Below are 22,648 nucleotides of genomic sequence, written 5' to 3' on the forward strand. Positions count from 1 at the left end.
AAGGGTTCCGGAGGCCCACCGGGAGGGGCCACAAGCCCCGGGAGGCTACATGGGCCAAGTGTGGGAGGGAACCAGCCCCTGGGTGGGCTGGTGCGCCCCCCACACCCAGCCCAAGGTGCCTAGAGAGGGAAGGGGGAAACCCTAAGTCAGGTGGGCCTAAGGCCCACTAGGGGTGTGCCACCCCCTCCCCCCGCTCTCCCCTCCTGGCCGCCACCTCCAGCCCCATCTAGGGATGCCGCACCCCTTAGGGGTGGGAACCCTAGGGGGGCGCCACCCTCCCCTACCCCCTATATATAGTGGGGGTTTTGGCCATTACAGACACGGAAATTTCTCTCTCTCTCGGCGCAGCCCTGTCTCTCTTCTTCCTCCTCTCCCACGATGCTTGGTGAAGCCCTGCCGGGAAACCCCATCGCGCCATCGCCACCACACCGTCGTGCTGCTGGATCTCTTCCCCAACCTCTCCTTCCTCCTTGCTGGATCAAGGTGCAGGAGACATCACCGGGCTGCACGTGTGTTGAACGCGGAGGTGTCGTGGTTCGGCACTAGATCGGAATCACACCGCGATCTGAATTGCTGCGAGTACGACTCCATCAATCGCATTCTAGCAACGCTTCCGCTTAGCGATCTTCAAAGGTATGAAGATGCTCTCACCCCTCTCTCTTTGCTGGTATCTCCATAGGAAGATCTGAATATGGCGTAGGAAAATTTTGAATTTTGCTACGTTACCCAACATCTTCGTTGTTGGTGAGGAAAAGCTTCACTGCCGACTACGGAACATCTTCCTCCACCGCCGCCGTAGTTTTCTTCAGCCGCCAAGTTAGGGCATTGAAGATGTGGACTGAAGAACTTCCTCTTTTTACTGCTTCGGTCCATCGTGTTCTTCGCACAGGGTAAATCAAATCCTATTTTACTGCCCCTGTTGATCTCTTAATTCTCTTTAGATTCGTGAAATTAGTTTTTCCTCGGAAATTCTCTCAGCTATGCACACCCATGTCTAGAACACTTGATGAATTTCACTAAGTCACTACATTCTTCACGAGATTCCTCAGTTGTGTAAACTTTCAAATCTGCACAACTCTGGAACCCAAGATCAGAATGTTTAGTCAAATTCCTCAACTCATTGGTCAAATTCATGAACTTCAGTAATTTTCAATTTCCTCAAATCTGAGAACGCATATGACGTCTCCAAATTCTTCGCACCTATACTCTGTTCACAGGTACAAAATGTCAGGTGATGAATCACTAGGTTCTCATCAACTTAACTCATTTGCAGAATTTCTACAAGAAACATTACCTGTGTCCCCAAAATCATCAAGAATACAAATTCCTCACCAAAAGCCTCAGCTGAAGAAAATGAAGGAAGACAGAAAATAGAAAGGTGGCAAGAAGCTGGAATAGAACACTACCTTTGAGATACCAGAGGAGATCTATGTTGAGTACTGTACACGTGACGAGCAAATTCATGATAAAGAGACCATGATGAAGCTCAAGATAAGGCTTCAAAAGATAGAATGCACATGGGCAAAGGAGTGGAAAGAATACAGATATGTCACTCCAAAATATGCCAAGAAGTTTGCCCTCAAGCCTCCCTACAAAAGGTTGCCACAAGGAGATCAACAAGCAGCACATACCTCAAGTGTAGCCACAATTGAGGATTACCCTGATGAAAAAGACAAATATTAGTCTAAGATGCAGAAAAAGGCTAAAGTTGTTGTCACAAAATTCAATGAGGACTCTGCTGCTGCAGCTACTCCTGCCACTTCTTCAGCTGCTGAGGCCTATGCTACAGAAGATCCTCACAAGAAGGCCATGTTGAAGCAACCAAGTCTCAAGCCAAAAGCTTCAACAACAGTTTCAAAAGAGCAACTTCCTCAAAAAGTAGCAACGACTGCAAAATCTGAACTACAACAAAGTCTTCACCTCCTCCACAAAAGCAGCTCAGTAAGCTTCAATCTGAAAACCCAAGTTTCTCTGTACCATCTGCCACTGGCTCAGCTTCAAAATCTTCACCACGTTTGTTGAAGACTAAGATGACTGCTGGTAGAGGTACCAGGCAAGCCCAGGCAAAGTCGTCAACATTCCTTCTGCATCAGAAGGAAGTGAAGAATATGATGATGAAACTCTTCAAGCCATCATCATAAACAAGCAAGAAAGAGTGGCACAAGCCACTAGTAGCACCATTCCCCTCGCGCTGGATCCGAAGGAATTGCTAAACTTCATTGATCTTTGGCATGAGGATCCAAACACTCCAATTGATAATTTGAAGCTTCCTCCTAGAGTCAGACATATGGTTGCAACTTTCATCAATGAAGCAAAATGGAAGGATCGGCAAGCCAAACAAGCTAGGATTGCAAAGATCAAAAAGGAGAAATTCTTGAAGCAGAACCTCCTCAACTTATCCCTTGAGAAACTTGTTTCTACTCAGGCTGAGTTGAAGACTCACACAGACAGATATACAAGTTAATGTTGATCAAAAGGGTGCCAAACTGCGATTCGTCACAGCCGCAACTGCTGCAGTTGATGAATACAACAACAGGGTTGCCGCTCCAAAGCAGCCAACAAAACCTCAGCCAAGCCATATTGTCCAAATGGTTGAGGGTGATGAAAATGAAGAACCAGCAGCTCAAGAAATTCCTCAGAATATTCCAGCTGAAGAATCTAAGAGGCCTGACACTGATGAAGCAGTGTGTGATGAAAATGCTCCTTCACCTAAGTCTTCAAAGATGAAGAAAGTGACTCCTCCGTCTGCAGCGGACGTGAAGAAAACTAAAGTTGTCGAAAAGGAAGCTAAGAAAAGAAAAGCTTCAATTGCTTTAGAATCCTCAGAAGCAAAACGTCTGAAGACTATGCCTTCAGAGTCTTCATCTGCCCAAGTGGATGCTACTCCCCTAAATGTAGCACCATCGTATATGATTGTTCCATTCGGTGAGGAATACATCATTCCAGAAGAGGATGAAGAAATGGCAGACAATCGCTCTAGTGCATCCACACCGATGGATGAGGAAATTTGAGCTGAAGATATTCCTCAAGCCACAACACCTCCAATGACTACTGAAGAAAAGGAGGGTGATGAAGAAATTGGATGCAGCACACCTGTGATCTATGATGAGTTCTGGGAAGAGCATCAGCCAAACTTACCAAGAACAACTCCAATTCCTCAAACTCCGGCTGCCACTGAGATTCTGACTGGCTCTGATGAAAAGAGCACACATGAGGAATCATCACAAGACTGAGAATCGGCTGGATCAGTTGAAGAAAATGCAACACCAAAAACTGCAATTGCTTCCTCATATCAGCAAATTTCTCAAGCTGAAGAAAATGCTCCTGCTCGTAATGCTGAAACTGCAATTGGAGTGGTAAATCCTTGTAAGTACATCTAGTGCCCCTTAGTGATTTTGGTGGTTTGAAAACTTATATGTTAAGTATTTAATGTGTTCATGAGTGTACATAGGATCTATAAGTCGCTGAGGAGTTTGAAATATACAATGAATATCGACCCCTAAAATGTATATCTTCGGCTGAAGAAATTGGTCTTCTGCTGAAGACTTTGATCGCGAAGAAATTGCGATGAAATTGATATTCATCATGAATATATTGAAGATGAGGAATTTGGTGTGTCCTAAAGAAAAATGATCCGAAGACTTTGAAGCGTGAAGATTTATTCTTTCTATTTCATTTTCTTCACTCATGAGTCATAGGAACACCGTACTGTTAAAGAGGGTCGAGGTAACACTTCGGAATGAATTTCCTCATGATGCTCAACCCAAGCCTAATCCTACTAAAAGCCTCAAGTGGGGAATAAGAGAGACATGAGGACTCTCACAGTTGAGGGTCCTGATCATTGACACAATTCGCGCCATATCACCGATCTTATCCACACCAACGGTCATATTATTTAAGGGCATTAATGTCAAATCATGTCGGGATGCTCCCAGGATATAAATAGCGGCCCCCACAACCATTAGCTGGTTGGATGCTCCGCAAGAAACTAACACTTGTCATTTAGAGCAACCCAAATTCCTGAGAGTCTTTGAGAGTAAATCATCAGTGAGGAAATACCCCAAACACCGAACCACAAACCAAAACCAAGTGATTAAGCATCAGTGAAGAATTTGTTCCTATGTGGAACTGAAGCCTTTTACCTTTAAGGACTGTGCATCCTCCAGACGGTTAGGCGTCATGGTCTAGAGCAATCCAGCAGTCAATTATGGAACGTCGGGTGACAAAGTTTGTGAGGGTTTGGAAGTTTGCCCTAAAGACTTACCACGAGTGTTGGGCGAGGACTGTGTGTCCTTAGCTCAAGGAGAATACGGTAGGGACTGTGTGTCCTTTGGTTTCAATACCAAGCCTCTCCAAACCAGACGTACAATTGTCACAGCTGTTGGAACTGGGTCATCAACCACTGTCTTCACTATGATACGGGTTCTATTTCTTCAACTCTTTCAATTTCCTCAAAAGTAATTTCCTCAGCGATGAAATTCCAAAAATCTCCTATTCACCTCCCCCCCTCTAGTCGATATAAAGCACTTTCAATTGGTATCAGAGCAAGATACTCCCTTGTTCTGGGTGATTTTGGTTAAACCACGTGGAGTTTTAGTTATGTCGACTGCAGGCATGATCAAGGTTACTGCAGGATGTCCTACTTTCGAAGTAAAGGACTTTCCCTTCTGGAAGACCAAGATGCAGATGCATCTACAAGCTATTGACAATGATCTCTGGTATATTGTGGAACGTGGTGTTCCCCTCATCACTACTACTGTGTCTGCCGCTGATGTGAAGAAATTCAAGCAACTTGATTCTCAAGCGAAGAATATCATTTGTGGCCATCTGAGCAAAGGTCAATATGGCAGAGTGAGTGCTTTGGGCTCAGCAAAACTAATCTGGGAAAGGATGTCCAAAGTAAATGAAGGAGTATCAACTCAGTGTGACTCTCGTGTTAATGTTCTTCGCAATCTCTTCAATCGCTTCAAGAGGCTTGACAATGAAAGCTGCCAAGATACCTTTAATCGCCTCACTGACATATCAAATGAACTGCAGGCACTCGGAGCTCGAAACATTACTGATCATGAAGTTGTGAAGAAACTGCTAAGATCTTTGGATTCATCATTTGATACTTTGGTTCTGATGATTCAAGAAAGACCAGACTACAAGATGCTTGATCCTGCTGATATACTCGAAAGACTCAATACTCATGAATTCCAACAAGAAGAAAAGAGAGATCTATATGGACCAAGCTATTCTAGACCTCGTGCACTGAAGGCCAAAGCAATTTCCTCATCTAAAGAAGAAGACTCGGATTACAGCATTGGTGATCCTGAAGAACTTGGACACGAGCTTGCAATGCTCGTGAGGAAATTCCAGAAGTTTACAAGACGTGGCTAGTTTGGGAAATCTTCAAGAAGAGATATGAGGAAATCAGAATCTTCATATGAGGACTACAAGAAAAGAACCTGCCACAAATGCAAGAAATCAGGTCACTACATTGCTGATTGTCCTCGTTGGGTGAAGGAATCAAAGAAGAAGAAATACAAGGATGAAAGTTTTGATGACTCGAAGAAAAAGAGGAAATCTTCAAAATCCTGATCCTCAAAGTCATCATCGCACAAGAAGACTAGTTTAAGAAAGGCTCGGGCACTTATTGGCAAGGAAATGGATTCTGAGGCACAATCTGAGGAATGTGATGAAGAGGAGGGTTCTGAGGAAGACTCGGAATCTAGACAGGGTAGTCTTGCACTAGCTACCACATTCGTCAGCAAGTCAATCTTCAACCTTGAAGAAAACGACAACGCCATCCACACTGATGACTATGCTGATGACTTCGCTCCAACCTATTGCTTCATGGCAAAAGGTTCAAAGGTACCGAATGATACTTCCTCCTCTGATTCAAGTGACTCTGAACCTGATGACTATTAAAAATCCAGTTAGAGTCAACTTGCTATCATTGCAACTAAACAACAAACTGCCCTGGAAAAGCTTCAGAAATTGCTAGACAGAAGCGATGACCTGTTGAATGATGAAATGAATCCTACCCAAATCCTCACTGAATATATGAAAAATCTTCAATCCAGATTTGATAATCTTCAAGATCGTCATGGCACACTCCTCACTGATCATGAGAAACATTCCTATGAATTCCTTCAAAGGAAACTTGATCTTGAGAAGCTGAGGGTGTCTCATGATGATTTTCGAATGGAAAATGATTCATTACTTGCTCAACAGATCAGTGCCGCTCACGTTGAATTCATTCCACCATGTCTTAAATGCATCGAACGTGAAACTGCCAATTCTTCACCAAAATCATCAAATGCGTCTATTGCTACAAATTCTTCAACTGCTCATGTGGTATCAAATTCCTCACTTAAGGAAACCACAAATGTCACTCACGAAAATGCAGGGCTGAAGGAATTGTATGTGACAGGCATGTACAAAAGTCTCAAAGGGCACCAAACCCTTTGCGATGTGCTCAAAAAGGAGATTTTGAACAGGAACCCATGGAAAGAAGGAATTGCCTTTGAAAGGAAACTGAATGCCGATTGATCATACTGGAAACCTGAGCAGTACCCCAAAACCTCATGGGTTGCTGCTAAAGGTCCTCATGTTGATCCATCCAATCTAACAGGCTCTGTATGTGAATTATCCTATTCCTCAGATGAGTCATTTGACTCCAACTATAAAATGTTAAAAAATCAATATGGTGAAGTATTTGCTCGATATGTTGGAACTAACTGCAGAAATGGACGACCCCTGAGGAAAATCTGGGTCCCCAAAAGTTGCCTTGAGAATGTTCAGGTGAATGTCCTCATGGCACCACCTGTGAAGAATCTCAACCCCAGACCAAATTCCTCAGGAGGACCAAATCTTCAAGAGGATCAAAATCCTCAACAGGTCAAAACTATGCTCGTACTCGTGCTAATGCTACTGATATGCAGGGAAATTACAAGGGATATGAATATGAGCATTATTCCTCAAATCATTATGTTCATAAATCCTCAAAGAACTTCTATGCTTGTTCATTTGAGTACTCTAACCCCCTACTATGAAGAGAAGTGCATTAGCTTCAATGCCCCCTTTCTCATATGGTGCTCGCAGGATGATGAACTCTTTACCACCCCTTCAGATGTGGGTGGTGAAGGAATTGAACTAATCACTTCTGCAGGACAGATCTCTAGATGAAAATCATCATCTGAAGAATTGGCTGGAGACCTGAGGAAAATGCTTGATAGGACGCAAGCTAACATTGATGAAATGAAAACATTTCACACGTCCTCAAAATTACTGTTTATGATGAAATTCCTACCTGATAAAATTGATATCATATTCTTCAAGTCTGAAGCATATGAGATGGTAAGTTGTACTAATTCATCTCTAGGATGACAAACCCAAGAGTACTGAGTGGGTTCTTGATATTGGTTGCACACACCACATGACTGGTGACAAAAGATTGCTGATGAATATGCCACTGACTCCATCAGCCCTAAAGCAAATCACTTATGCTGACAAAGGTAAAAGCAAGGTATTGGGACTTGGCAAAGTGGCTATTTCCAAGGACAGGCATATGGACAAAGTGCTTCTTGTTGAATCCCTTGGGTATAACCACATGTCAGTCTCAATGCTTTGTGATCTTGATATGGTTGTTATCTTTGGAAAATATAGATGTGTTGTCATCGTGGAATCTGACACATCCAAAGTCTTAGAAGGTGTTAGAAGAGGGGATTTGTACATTGTTGATTTCTCTACAGGTCCTCAACCAACCACATGCTTACTAGCAAACACCTCGGAAGGGTTGCTATGGAATCGAAGACTCGGTCATGCATGCATGAAGAATTTGCACACGCTGGCGAAGAAGAAGCATGTCATTGGCATCAAATCAGTCAAATTCTTCAAGGACCACCTCTGCGGTGCTTGTGAATCTGGAAAATTAACCAGATCCAAACACCCCTTGAAGACTATCATGACCACTACTCCTCCATTTGAATTGCTTCACATGGATCTATTTGGACCTACTCATTATGCCACTCTAACAAATGCAACATCTCTATACGGCTTTGTCATAGTTGATGCTTATTCCAGATACACTTGGGTGCACATCATTCTATATAAAACTGAAGTGCAGGAAGTCTTCAAACGATTTTCCTAAAGGGCCTCGACGAACTTCAGCATCAATATCAAACACATCAGGAGTGATAATGGGACAGAATTCAAAAACACTGGTCTTGATGCTTATCTTGATGAACTTGGTATTACTCACGAATTGTCTGCTCCTTATACTCCTCAACAGAATGGCGTCGTCGAAAGAAAGAACAGGACTCTGGTTGAAACGACACGGACCATGCTTGAAGAATATCAGACTCCTCGTCGTTTCTCGCCTGAAGCAATCAACACTGCTTGCCATATCATCAACAGAGTATATCTTCACAAATTCCTCAAGATAACCTCATATGAACTCCTTACTGACAAGAAACCCAATGTAAGTTATTTCAAAGTCTTCGATGCAAAATGCTGGATTAGAGATCGTCACCATAGCTCAAAGTTTGCACCTAAAGCACATGAGGGTTTTATGCTTGGTTATGGAAAGTACTCGCACACCTATAGAGTCTTCAACACCTATCACAACATGGTTGTTGAAACTGTAGATGTGCGGTTCGATGATACTAATGGCTCGCAAAGAGAGCAATTGCCTCTTGATCCACATAAATTGTCTCCTGAGGAAGCAACCAAGCACAAAGCTATTGAAGACATTGTTCCTACTGAGGAAATTGTTGAAGAAATCGCTCCCCATACTAATGAAAATCAAGAAGATGCTCGTGAGGAAATTGCTCCAGAACAAATTCCTCAGCCCAGACGAAATCCTCAAACATCTCATCTGAGGATTGCAAATGAAGTAGAACTTGACAAAATCCTCGATGACATCAACGCGCCAGGTCCTCTCACTCCCTCAAAAGCTTCACACTTAGTTAACTTTTGTGGGAATTCTTCTTTTGTGTCTATCACAGAACCTTCAAAAGTTGTTGAGGCCTTCATGGAACCTGAGTGGATTCAAGCCATGCAAGATGAACTTCTTCAATTCAAGCTATATGACGTATAGGAGCTCGTCAAACGACCAGATCCTCGCAAACACAATATCATCGGCACCAAGTGGATTTTCTGAAACAAACAAGATGAGGATGGTCAAGTGGTGAGGAATAAGGCACGACTTGTAGCCCAAGGCTACACACAGGTTGAAGGAATTGACTTCGATGAAACTTCTGCACCTGTTGCTAGACTTGAAGCTATTCGAATACTACTTGCTTATGCTAATCATCATAACATTACCTTATATTAATTGGATGTGAAAAGTGCATTCTTCAATGGTAAGCTTGAGGAAGAAGTATATGTTGCTCAACCCCCAGGTTTTGAGGATTTGAAGAATCCACACAAAGTCTTCACACACAAAAAAGCGCTCTACGGTCTCAAGCAAGCCCCTCGGGCGTGGTACGATACATTGAAGGAATTCCTCATGAAGAAAGGCTTCAAACCTGGTTCACTTGATCCAACTCTTTTCAAAAAATCCTATGACAATGAACTATTTGTGTGCCAAATATATGTCGATGACATCATATTTAGCTGTACTGACAAACGTTACATTGATGAATTTTCTTACATGATGAGTGAAGAATATCAGATGTCTATGATGGGGGAGCTGAAATTCTTCTTAGGTCTTCAAATTCGTCAACAGCGCAATGGCATCTTCATATCACAGGAGAAATACCTCAAGGATGTTCTGAGGAAATTCGACATGCATGAATGCAAAGGCGCCAAGACTCCCATGCCTACCAACGGCCACCTCTGCACTAACGAAAATGGTAAAGAATTCGATCAGCACGTATATCGCTCAATGATTGGCTATTTATTGTGTTTATGTGCATCTAGGCCAGATATAATGCTTAGTGTTTGCATGTGTGCACGTTTTCAAGCAAAACTGAAGGAATCACACCATAAGGCTGTGAAGCATATTCTTCGATACTTAGCTCACAGACCAACACTAGGATTATTGTACCCCCAAGGGCTCAAATCTTCATCTTGTGGGATAATCTGATTCTAACTATGCTGGTGACTGTGTGGATCGCAAGTCAACTTATGGCACTTGTCATTTCCTCGGAAGATCATTAGTCTGATGGTCCTCAAAGAAGCAGAACTGTGTTTCTCTCTCCACTATCAAAGCTAAGTACATTGCTGCTGGATCATGTTGTGCTCAATTGCTATGGATGAAGCAAACCCTCAAGGACTACGGCATCAACATGAAGAATGTGCCTCTCTACTTCGACAACGAGAGTGCAATCAAGATTGCATACAACCTAGTACAACACTCGAAAACTAAGCACATCCAGATTTGTCATCATTTGCTTCGGTACCATGTCCTCAAAGGCAATATCATCATCGACCATGTGAAGAGTGACGATCAACTAGCTGATATCTTCACTAAGCCCTTGGATGAGAAAAGGTTTTGCAAGTTGCGGTGTGAGCTAAATATCTTAGAATCTTCAAATGTTTTGTAAAAACATGCACACATCCTAACACTTATGCAAAATTGATGACTTAGATGTGCAGCACACGAAGAATCGATTTTCTTCAGTCAATGAAGAATATCACTCTTAGTGTGAGGAAATTAATGAAGAATTTGGTTCTCAGGGCCCTACGACAATTGTACGCGGCGCCTGAAATCATCATTCTTATACGGTGGGTCACGCCACCACCCAACTTTGAAATTCCTCAAGTTGCTTTTCTTCAAAGTTGTTTTTCTTCAAAGTTGTTTTTCCTCAAAGTTGAAATTCATCAAACTGACGCTTTGTCACAAAATCCTCAAGTTTTTCAAAATCTACAAAACACTTGATGATTTTCATTTGCCAATATATATATATATATATAGACTGTGATTTCAAAGTCCTCAACATCATTCACTTATAGCTATTTCTTCAATTTGATATTTCATCTAAGTGAATGTGATCGGACCCAACTCCCCCCTATGCTATACTCACCCAGTCTATTCAAATCTTCATATGCGTTCTACTTGTAACTTTGTTCAAAATTCTCATTGTGTCCTTGTCAGCTTAGGATTTTGCAACGAAATGCTCAAATCGTCAAAAATGATTTTTATATTGTTACACAGTAACTGAACCCCACTTCCCACGATCAGATAAGCATGATCTCGACCGCTTTAAGCTCTGGCTACACATGTCGTGCGGAGACGAATGGGCAAGGGCAGTTCAGTCCAAAAGTATCGACTGAGTTATAAATACGCCCTTACCCCTTTTGTCCAAACTCTTCGTTCTCTCTCGACCTTCTCTCTGCCACAAGCAAAACCTAGTGCCACCGCTAGAAATCTCGTCGCCAGCGAGGAACAACTTCACTGCCTTGACCTCACTGCCGAGCTCACGCCGGAAGAGGGCCACCGTAGCCGTCTTCTTCCACCAAGTTAGGGCGCAGCAGACTCGAACCGAAGAGCATCTACTGTTATTGCCTCTGTTCTTCGTGCTTGCCATATAGGGTAAATAAAATCCTATTTTTACTGTCCCTTTCGATCTACTATTTTACCTTAGATTCGAGAAAACTGTTTTTCCTCACTGTCTATCAGCTTCGCACACTCTATTCCTCAAACGCTTGACGAATTTCACTAAGCCACTAAAATTCTTCACGTGATTCCTCAATTGTGCAAATTTTTGAATCTGTACAACTCTAGAACCCAAGATCAGAGTGCTTAGACAAATTCCTCAACCCACTAGTCAAATTCCTCAACTTTTAAAATTTCAATTTCTTCAAATCTGAGAACGCATATGACCTCTCCAAATTCCTCGCACCCATACTCTGTTCACACGTACAAAATGTCAGCTGATGAATCTCTAGGTTCTCATCAACTTAACTCATTTGCAGCATTCCTCGAAGAAACTTTGCCAGTGTCATCAGAATCCTTAAGAGTGCAAATTCCTCAGCAAAAGCCTTAGATGAAGAAAATGGAAGATGACAGAAAGCAAAAGGGGGTTAAGAAACTTGAACAGAACACTGCAATTGATATCCCTGAGGATATATACCTAGACTATTGTACGCCAGATGAGCAAGAACCTATGGCGAAAAGGAAGATCAGGCTTCAAAAGATAAAACGCAGGTGGGCTAAGGAGTTGAAAGAATATCGCTTCGTCACTCCAAAGTATGCGAAGAAATTCGCCGTCAAGCTACCTGGCAAAAGGCCTCCTCTCGAGGATCATCAGGTAGCACGTCCTTCAAGCATCAAAACTATTGATGATTATCCTGAGGAGAAAGACAAACACTTATCTGAGCTTTTGAAGAAAGCAGAAGCTGTAGTGAGGAAATTCAATGAGGAATCTACTGCTGCCGCTGCAGCCACCTCTTCTGCTGCTAAAGCTTCTGTTACAGCTATTCCTCAAGTGAAGTATGTGCCACAGAAACCAAAGGCTTCAAAGCCTAAAGAGCAATTGCTTCAGAAGGTTGCGCGTGCGCCAAAACCCTCAACAGCTACATAGGCTTCAAAGCCTGAACACAAGCAGATTGTCAAACAACAGCCTGCTCACTCCAGCTCCTCTGTACCATCTACCACGAGCTCAGAGACAAAGTCTTCACCAACACCATTGAAGACTAAAATGACTGCTGGAAGAGGCACTAGACCCAGCCCAAGCAAAGTCATCAGAGTCCCTTCTGCATAAGAAGGAAGTGATGAATTTGATGATGAAAGTCTTCAAGCCATCATCAGAAACAAGAAGGAACGCGTCGCACAAGCTTCAGGCAGCGCTATTCTCTTGCCATGGACCCAAAGGTCCTGTTGGACTACATCAATGTCTGGTATGATGACCCTAACACACCCATTGATGACTTGAAGCTTCCTCCTGGTATCAGCCATATGGTGGCCACATTCATCAATGAGGCCAAATGGAAAGAGACGCAAGCCAAGCAAGCAAAGGCTGCAAAGCTGAAGAAGGAGAAATTCCTCAGGCAGAATCTCCTCAACCTGTCGCCTGATGATCTTGTGTCAACCCAGGCTGAACTAAAGACTTTGAACGACAAGTATACCAAACTATCTGATCGTCAAAGTCTCAAGTCCAATTTCATCAAGTTTGCAACTAATGCAGTTGATGAATAAAACATCTAAGGACATTCCAGCTGATGAACCGGTAATTGAGGAAATACCTAAGGACATTCCAGCTGATGAATCTGTACCAGCTGATGAATCTGCTCCAGCTGAGGAAACTGCCAGGACTGATACTACACCAGCTCCTGAAGAGAAAATTCCTTCACCTTAATCCTAAAAGGTGAAGAAAATAGTTCCGTCTGCATTAGACGTGAAGAAAACCAAGGCTGCTGAGAAAGAAGCAAAGAAAAGAAAAGCTTCTTTAAACCCAGAATCATCAGAGGCCAAGCGCCTCAAAACACTTGATGAAACTGCTCCATTGGATGATGTGCCTCTGAAGATAGCTCCATCATACACTATGATCTCCTTCGGAATTGACTATGTAATTTCTAAAGAAGATGAGGAGATTTCGATTGATGAGGAAATGAAAGATGCTGATTCTGACGAAACCATGGATGAGGAAATTCAAATTGATGATATTCCTTAGTCCTTCATTCCTATTAAGACGCCTGATGAACCTGCTCAAGGATCAGCTCCAACAGCTGAAGATTTTGCCTCCTCCTCCAAGCAAATTCCTCAAGCTTAGGAAAACCCACAAGAAAATCCTCAGCCCGAGGAAAATCCTCAACCTGAGGAAAACCCTCAACCTGAAGCAAATCCTCAACCTGAGGTACAGGATGAAGAAAATCCTCAACCTGAGGTACAGGCTAAAGAAAATGCTCCTGCACCCAATACTAAAACTGCTATTGTGGTGGTCAACATTGAGACTGCAATGATAGTTTCTCCTCAACAGAAGCAGCATAATCTTCAGCCTATGCAAAATCAGCCTTTCTCAAAGAGGCCAATGTTTCAGAAGGAAGCATTCTATAAAGAACGGATGTATTTCATCGGTGACGATCCATATGACTAGCTCTGGATGAGGCACAGGAAGTTTTGGACAAGGAATCAACTCAACTACTATGCCTCTGTGCTCTATGGAAGAAACAAAATATTTCAGCACATGCATATTCCTCATGTTGAGTTGGAAGAAATTCCTTGCTTCGTCCCAGTCCTAAACGTTCTTCATGAAGCCGAACTACTGTCTCTCGATACGTCTCCAACGTATCTATAATTTTTGATAGTTCCATGCTATTATCTTGTCAACTTTAGATGTTTTATATGCATGAATATGCTATTTTATATCATTTTTGGGACTAACCTATTAACTCAGTGCCAAGTGCCAGTTTCTGTATTTTTCCGTGTTTTTGATCTTTTTGAGAACAGAATATTAAACAGAGTCCAAACGGAATAAAACCTGCGGGATGATTTTTTCCATAACACAAGATACGCAGGGGACTTGAGAACCAAGGGAGGAGACCTCGTGGGAGGTCACAAGCCCCCTAGGCGCGCCCTAGGGCGGCGCGCCTGGCAGGCTTGTGGGCCCCACGTGCCTCCTTTTCCCTACCTCTTTCGCCTATAAATTCTCTAAAATTATGAAACCAAAGAAGAGAGCCACGAAAATACTTTTCCGCCGCCGCAAGCTTCTGTCTCCGCAAGATCCCATCTGGGGACCGTTCTGGTGCCCTGCCGGGGGGGATTCGGACACGGAGGGCTTCTTCATCAACACCATTGCCTCTCCGATGATGCATGAGTAGTTTACCACAGACCTTCGGGTCCATAGCTAATAGCTAGATGGCTTCTTCTCTCTCTTGGATCTTCAATACAAAGTTCTCCATGATCTTCATGGAGATCTATCCGATGTAACTTTCTTTTGCGGTGTGTTTGTCGAGGCCCGATGAATTGTGGATTTATGATCAGATTATCTATGAATATTATTTGAGTCTCCTCTGATCTCTTATATGCATGATTTCGTATCCTTGTAGTTCTCTTCGAGTTATGGGTTTCGTTTGGCCAATTTATCTATAATTCTTGCAATGGGAGAAGTGCTTCGTTTGGGTTCATACTGTGCGGTGTCCTCACCAAGTGATAGAAAGGGTAGCGAGGCACGCATCATGTTGTTGCCATCAAGGGTAAAAAGATGGGGTTTATATCATATTGCATGAATTTATCCCTCTACATCATGTCATCTTACTTAAGGCATTACTCTGTTTGTTATGAACTCAATACACTAGATGCATTCTGGATAGCGATCGATGTTGTTGGAATTATGCCCTAGAGGCAATGATAAATAAGTTATTATTATAATTCCTGTATCAAGATAATCGTTTATTATCCATGCTATAATTGTATTGAATGAAGACTTAGATACATGTGTGGATACATAGACAAAACACTGTCCCTAGCAAGCTTCTAGTTGGCTAGCCAGTTGATCAAGGATAGTCAAGATCTTCTGACTATGTACAAGGTGTTGTTGCTTGATAAATGGATCACATCATTGAGTGAATCATGTGATGGACTAGACCCAAACTAATGAACGTAGCATGTTGATCGTGTCATTTTGCTGCTACTGTTTTCTGCGTGTCAAGTATTTATTCCTATGACCATGAGATCATATAACTCACTGGCACCGGAGGAATGCCTTGTGTGTATCAAACGTCACAATGTAACTGGGTGACTATAAAGATGCTCTACAGGAATCTTCGAAGGTGTCCGTTGAGTTAGTATGGATCAACACTGGGATTTGTCACTCCGTGTGACGGAGAGGTATCCCGGGGCCCACTCGGTAATACAACATCACACACAAGCCTTGCAAGCAATGTGACTTAGTGTAAGTCACGGGATCTTGTATTACGGAACGAGTAAAGAGACTTGTCGGTAAACGAGATTGAAATATGTATGCGGACACTGACGATCGAATCTCGGGCAAGTAACATACCGAAGGACAAAGGGAATGACATACGGGATTATATGAATCCTTGGCACTGAGGTTCAATCGATAAGATCTTCGTAGAATGTGTAGGATCCAATATGGGCATCCAGGTCCCGCTATTGGATATTGACCGAGGAGTCCCTCGGGTCATGTCTACATAGTTCTCGAACCTGCAGGGTCTACACACTTAAGGTTCGGCGTTGTTTTATGCGTATTTGAGTTATATGGTTGGTTACCGAATGTTGTTTGAAGTCCCGGATGAGATCACGGACATCACAGGGGTTTCTGGAATGGTCCGGAGACGAATATTGATATATTAGATGACCTCATTTGATTATCAGAAAGTTTTTGGCATTACCGGGAATCTACCGGGAGTGACGAATGGGTTCCGGATGTTCACCAGGGGGCCAGCCCACCCGAGGGAAGCCCATAGGCCTTAGGGGTGCCGCACCAGCCCTTAGTGAGCTGGTGGGACAGCCCAAGAGGCCCTATGCGCAGGAGAAGAAAAAACCAAAGCAAAAAAGGGGAAGTGGGAAAGTGAAGAAGGACTCCACTTTCCAATCCTAGTTGGACTAAGATTGGAGGAGGACTCCTCCCCCCCCCCTTGAGCCGACCCCTTGAGGCTCCCTTGAGCCTCAAGGCAGGTTCCTACCCCTCCCTCCTATATATATTGAGGTATTAGGGCTGATTTGAGACAACTTTGCCACGGCAGCCCGACCACATACCTCCATGGTTTTCCCTCTAGATCGTATTTCTGCGGAGCTCGGGCGAAGCCCTGCTGAGATAGATCACCACCAACCTCCGAAGCGTCGTCACGCTGCCGGAGAACTCATCTACCTCTCCGTCTCTCTTGCTGGATCAAGAAGGCCGAGATCATCGTTGAGCTGTACGTGTGCTGAACACGGAGGTGCCGTCCGTTCGGCACTAGATCAGAGTGGATCGTGGGACGGATCGCGGGACGGTGCGTGGGACGGTTCGCGGGGCGGATCGAGGGACGTGAGGACGTTCCACTACATCAACCGCGTTTCTTATAGCTTCCTGATGTGCGATCTACAATGGTACGTAGATCCAACTCCCCTCTCGAAGATGGACATCACCATGATAGGTCTTCGTGCGCGTAGGAAAATTTTTGTTTCCCAGGCGACATTCCCCAACAGTGGCATCATGAGCTAGGTTCATGCGTAGATGTCATCTCGAGTAGAAAAAAAAAGTTTTTGTGGGCGGTGATGTGCGATTTTCTGCCCTCCTTAGTATTTTCTTGATTCCGCGGTATTGTTGGATCGAAGCGGCTCGGACCGACATTACTCGTACGCTTACGAGAGGCTGGTTTCATCGCTACGAGCAACCCCGTTGCTCAAAGATGACTGGCGAGTGTGTGTTTCTCCAACTTTAGTTGAATCGGATTTGACCGAGGAGGTCCTTGGAGAGAGGTTAAATAGCAATTCATAAATCCCCATTATGGTGTTTGCGTAAGTAAGATGCGATCCTACTAGATACCCATGGCAACCACGTAAAACATGCAACAGCAGTTAGAGGACGTCTAACTTGTTTTTGCACGGTATGCTTGTGATGTTATATGGCCGACGATGTGATGTGATATATTGGATGTATGAGATGATCATGTTGTAATAGTTAATATTGACTTGCACGTCGATGGTACGGCAACCGGCAGGAGCCATAGGGTTGTCTTTAAACTAATGTTTGTGCTTGCAGATGCGTTTACTATATTGCTAGGACGTAGCTTTAGTACTAATAGCATGAGTAGCACGACAACCCCGATGGCGACACGTTGATGGAGATCATGGTGTGGCGCCGGTGACAAGAAGATCGTGCAGGTGCTTTGGTGATGGAGATCAAGAAGCACATGATGATGGCCATATCATGTCACTTATGAATTGCATGTGATGTTAATCCTTTCATGCACCTTATTTTGCTTAGAACGACGGTGGCATTATGAGGTGATCTCTCACTAAAATTTCAAGACGAAATTGTGTTCTCCCCGACTGTGCACCGTTGCTACAGTTCGTCGTTTCAAGACACCACGTGATGATCGGGTGTGATAGACTCAACCTTTACATACAACGGGTGCAAAACAGTTGCACACGCAGAACACTCGGGTTACGCTTGAGGAGCCTAGCATGTGCAGACATGGCCCCGGAACACATGAGACCTAAAGGTCGATCATGAATCATATAGTTGATATGATTAGCATAGGGATGCTTACCACTGAAACTATACTCAACTCACGTGATGATCGGACTTGAGCTAGTGGAATTGGATCATGAACCACTCAAATGACTAGAGAGATGTACTTTTTGAGTGGGAGTTTAGCAAGTAATTTGATTAGTTAAACTCTAATTATCTTGAACATAGTCTAAGTCCACTTTGAAAATATTTGTGTTGTAGATCAATGGCTCACACGACAGTCACCCTGAATTTTAATACGTTCCTAGAGAAAGCTAAGTTGAAAGATGATGGAAGCAACTTTGTAGACTGGGCTCGTAATCTTAAGTTGCTCCTGCAAGCTGAGAAGAAGGATTATGTCCTTAATGTTGTGCTAGGAGATGAACCACCCGTCGCGGCTGACCAAGATTCTAAGAACGCTTGGTTAGAACACAAGGAGGACTACTCAGTAGTTCAATGTGCAGTCTTGTATGGCTTAGAGCCGGGACTTCAACGTCGTTTTTGACCATCATGGAGCATATGAGATGTTCCAGGAGTTGAACTTTATCTTTCAGAAGAACGCCCGGATCGAGAGGTATGAGACCTCCGATAAATTCTATGCTTGCAAGATGGAGGAGAATTCGTCTGTCTGTGAACATGTGCTCAAAATGTCTGGGTACTCAAACCGTCTAGCTGAGCTGAGGATTGAACTCCCGCAAGAGGCTATCATTAACAGAATTCTTAAATCACTGCCACCAAGCTAGAAGGGATTTGTGTTGAAATATAACATGCAAGGGATGAACAAGTCACCTGGCGAGTTATTCGTCATGCTGAAAGTTGCAAAGTCAGAACTCCGTAAAGAGCATCAAGTGTTGATGGTGAATAAGACCACTAGTTTCAAGAGAAACGGCAAAGGAAAGAAGGGTAACTCGAGGAAGAGCGTCAAGCCTGTTGCCAATCCGACGAAGAAACCCAAAGCTGGACCTAAGCCTGAAACGGAGTGCTATTATTGCAAGGGTATGGGTCACTGGAAGCGCAACTGCCCCAAGTATCTGGCTGATAAGAAGGCGGCCAAAGAAAAATCAGGTATATTCGATATACATGTTATTGATGTGTACTTAACCAGCTCTCGTAGTAGTGCCTGGGTATTCGATACTGGTTCTGTTGCTCATATTTGCAACTCGAAAAAGGAACTGCGGAATAAGCGAAGGCTGGCGAAGGATGAAGTGACGATGCGAGTGGGAAATGGTTCCAAGGTTGATGCAATCGCCGTCGGCACAGTTTCACTTTAGTTACCATCAGGATTAGTTATGAACTTAAATAAATGTTATTTAGTGCCTGCGTTAAGCATGAACATTATATATGGATCTTGTTTATTGCGAGACGGTTAGTCGTTTAAGTCAGAGAATAATGGTTGTTCTATTTCTATGAGTAATATCTTTTATGGTCATGCACCCAGTGTGAGAGGATTGTTCATATTGAATCTTGATAGTGATAATACACATATACATAACATTGAGACCAAAAGAGTTAGAGTTAACAATGATAGCGCCATGTTTTTATGGCACTGCCGCTTAGGTCATATTGGTGTAAAGCGCATGAAGAAACTCCATACCGATGGACTTTTGGAGTCACTTGACTTTGATTCACTTGACATGTGCGAACCATGCCTCATGGGCAAGATGACTAAAACTTCGTTCTCCGGAACAATGGAGCGTGCAAGTGACTATTTGGAAATCATACATACCGATGTATGTGGTCCGATGAGTGTGGAGGCATGCGGCGGATATCGTTATTTTCTCACCTTCACTTACGATTTGAGTAGATATGGTTATGTCTACTTGATGAAGCACAAGTCTGAAATGTTTGAAAATTTCAAGCAATTTCAGAGTGAAGTCGAAAATCATCATAACAAGAAGATCAAGTTCCTACGGTCTGATCGTGGGGGTGAATATCTGAGTTTCGAGTTTGTTGCTCACTTAAGACAATGTGGAATTGTTTCGTAGTTGACACCGCTTGGAACACCACAGCGTAATGGTGTGACCGAACGTCGTAATCGTACTTTATTAGAGATGGTGCGATCTATGATGTCTCTTACCAATTTGCCGTTATCGTTTTGGGGTTACGCATTAGAAACAACTGCATTCACTTTAAATAGGGCACCATCAAATCCGTTGAAACGACACCATATCAGCTATGGTATGGCAAAAGACCAAAATTGTCGTTTCTTAAAGTTTGGGGATGTGATGCTTATGTCAAAAAGCTTCAGCCTGAAAAGCTGGAACCCAAAGCGGAAAAGTATGTCTTCATAGGTTACCCAGAAGAGACAGTTGGGTATACCTTCTATCTCAAATCCGAGGGCAAAGTGTTTGTTTCTAATAACGGAGCTTTTCTCGAGAAGAAGTTTCTCTCGAGAGAATTGAGTGGGAGGAAGATAGAACTTGACGAGGTTGTCGAACGTTTCATCCCTCTGGATGGTGGCGCAGGGCAAGGGAAACCCCTGTCGTTGCGACTCCATTTGAGGAGGAAGTTAATGATGATGATCATGAAACTCCGGATCAAGTTTCTGTCGGACCTCGCAGGTCGACGAGACCGCGTACTACTCCAGAGTGGTACGGTAATCCCGTCTTATCAATTATGTTGTTGGACAACAATGAGCCTGCGAATTATGAAGAAGCAATGGTGGGCTCGGATTCCAACAAATGACTGGAGGCCATGAAGTCCGAGATAGGATCTATGTATGAAAACAAAGTGTGGACTTTGAAAGTACTACCTGAAGGCCGCAAGGCTATTCAGAACAAATGGATCTTTAAGAAGAAGACGGACGCTGACGGTAATGGGTTTTTCACAAGTTCAAGGAATTGACTACGATGAGACATTCTCACCCGTAGCGATGCTTAAGTCCGTCCGGATCATGTTAGCAATAGCTGCATTTTTCGATTATAAAATCTGGCAGATGGATGTCAAAACGACGTTCCTTAATGGTTTCCTTAAGGAAGAGTTGTATATGATGGAACCCGAATGTTTTGTTGATCCTAAAAATGCTAACAAAGTGTGCAAGATCCAGCAATCCATTTATGGACTGGTGCAAGCATCTCGGATTTGGAATAAACGCTTTGATGAGGTGATCAAAGCATTTGGGTTTATATAGGTGGTTGGAGAATCCTGTGTTTACAAGAAAGTGAGTGGGAGCTCTGTGGCGTTCCTAATACTATATGTGGATGACATATTACTGATTGGAAACGGCGTGGAGTTTTTGGAGAGCATGAATGATTACTTGAATAAAAGTTTCTCTATGAAGGACCTAGGAGAAGCTGCTTACATTCTAGGCATAAAGATCTATAGGGATAGATCAAAACGCCTCATAGGACTTTCGCAAAGCACGTACCTTGATAAAGTTTTGAAGAGGTTCAAAATGGAACAGTCCAAGAAGGGGTTCTTGCCAGTTGTACAAGGTACGAGATTGAGTAAGACTCAGTGCCCAGCAACTGATAAAGATAGAGAGCATATGAGTTCTGCCCCCTATGCTTTAGCCATAGGTTCTATCATGTATGCAATGTTGTGCACTAGACTGGACGTTAGCCTTGCCATATGTATGGCAGGCAGGTTCCAGAGTAATCCAGGAGTGGATCACTTGACGGCGGTCAAGAATATCCTGAAGTACCTGAAAAGGACTAAGGAGTGTTTCTCGTATATGGAGGTGACAAAGAGCTCGCCGTAAAAGGTTACGTCGATGCAAGCTTTGACACAGATCCGTACGACTCTAAGTCGCAGACCAAATATGTTTTTATTCTTAATATTGTTCCTCAAGGATTCCTTTCTACCCTGGTGGCGAAGCCTACTCTTAAGGATCAAATTATAGCTGGCAACAAGGGTGACAAGGGTATATCATCAAGGAGAATATTTTTAGCGGAAACGCTAAAGAATTTTCCATGAATGATCAAGGTGTTGTGTTCTTCGAGAATCGTTTCGTGGTTCCTAAGAACCCACATCTAAGGCAGTTAATCCTTAAGGAGGCTCATGATTCTCCTCTCACCATTCATCCCGGTAGTACTAAGATGTATCAGGACCTACGCCAGAGGTTCTGGTGGACTAGGATGAAGAGAGAAATTGCTGAGTTCGTTGCCAACTGCGACGTCTGTCGTCGAGTTAAGGCAGAACATCAAAGGCCTGCTGGCACCCTTCAACCTTTAGCTATTCCTGAATGGAAATGGGATAAAGTTAGCATGGATTTCATTACCGGATTTCCCAAGACCAAGAAAGGAAATAATGCTATCTTTGTGGTCATTGACCGTCTTTCCAAAGTGGCTCATTTTCTTCCTGTTCGTGAGAGTATAACAGCTAGCCAGCTAGCAGAGTTATATATCTCCCGAATAGTGTCTCTTCATGGTGTTCCCCTGGAGATTAACTCGGACCGTGGGAGTATCTTTACTTCTCGCTTCTGGGAAAGTTTTCAGAATGCCATGGGGACTCACTTATCTTTTAGCACTGCTTTCCATCCCCAGTCAAGTGGTCAAGTAGAAAGAGTGAATCAAATTCTAGAAGATATGCTCCGAGCT

This window comes from Hordeum vulgare, chromosome 4H (assembly GCF_904849725.1).
Source record: "Hordeum vulgare subsp. vulgare chromosome 4H, MorexV3_pseudomolecules_assembly, whole genome shotgun sequence".
Taxonomy (NCBI): domain Eukaryota; kingdom Viridiplantae; phylum Streptophyta; class Magnoliopsida; order Poales; family Poaceae; genus Hordeum; species Hordeum vulgare.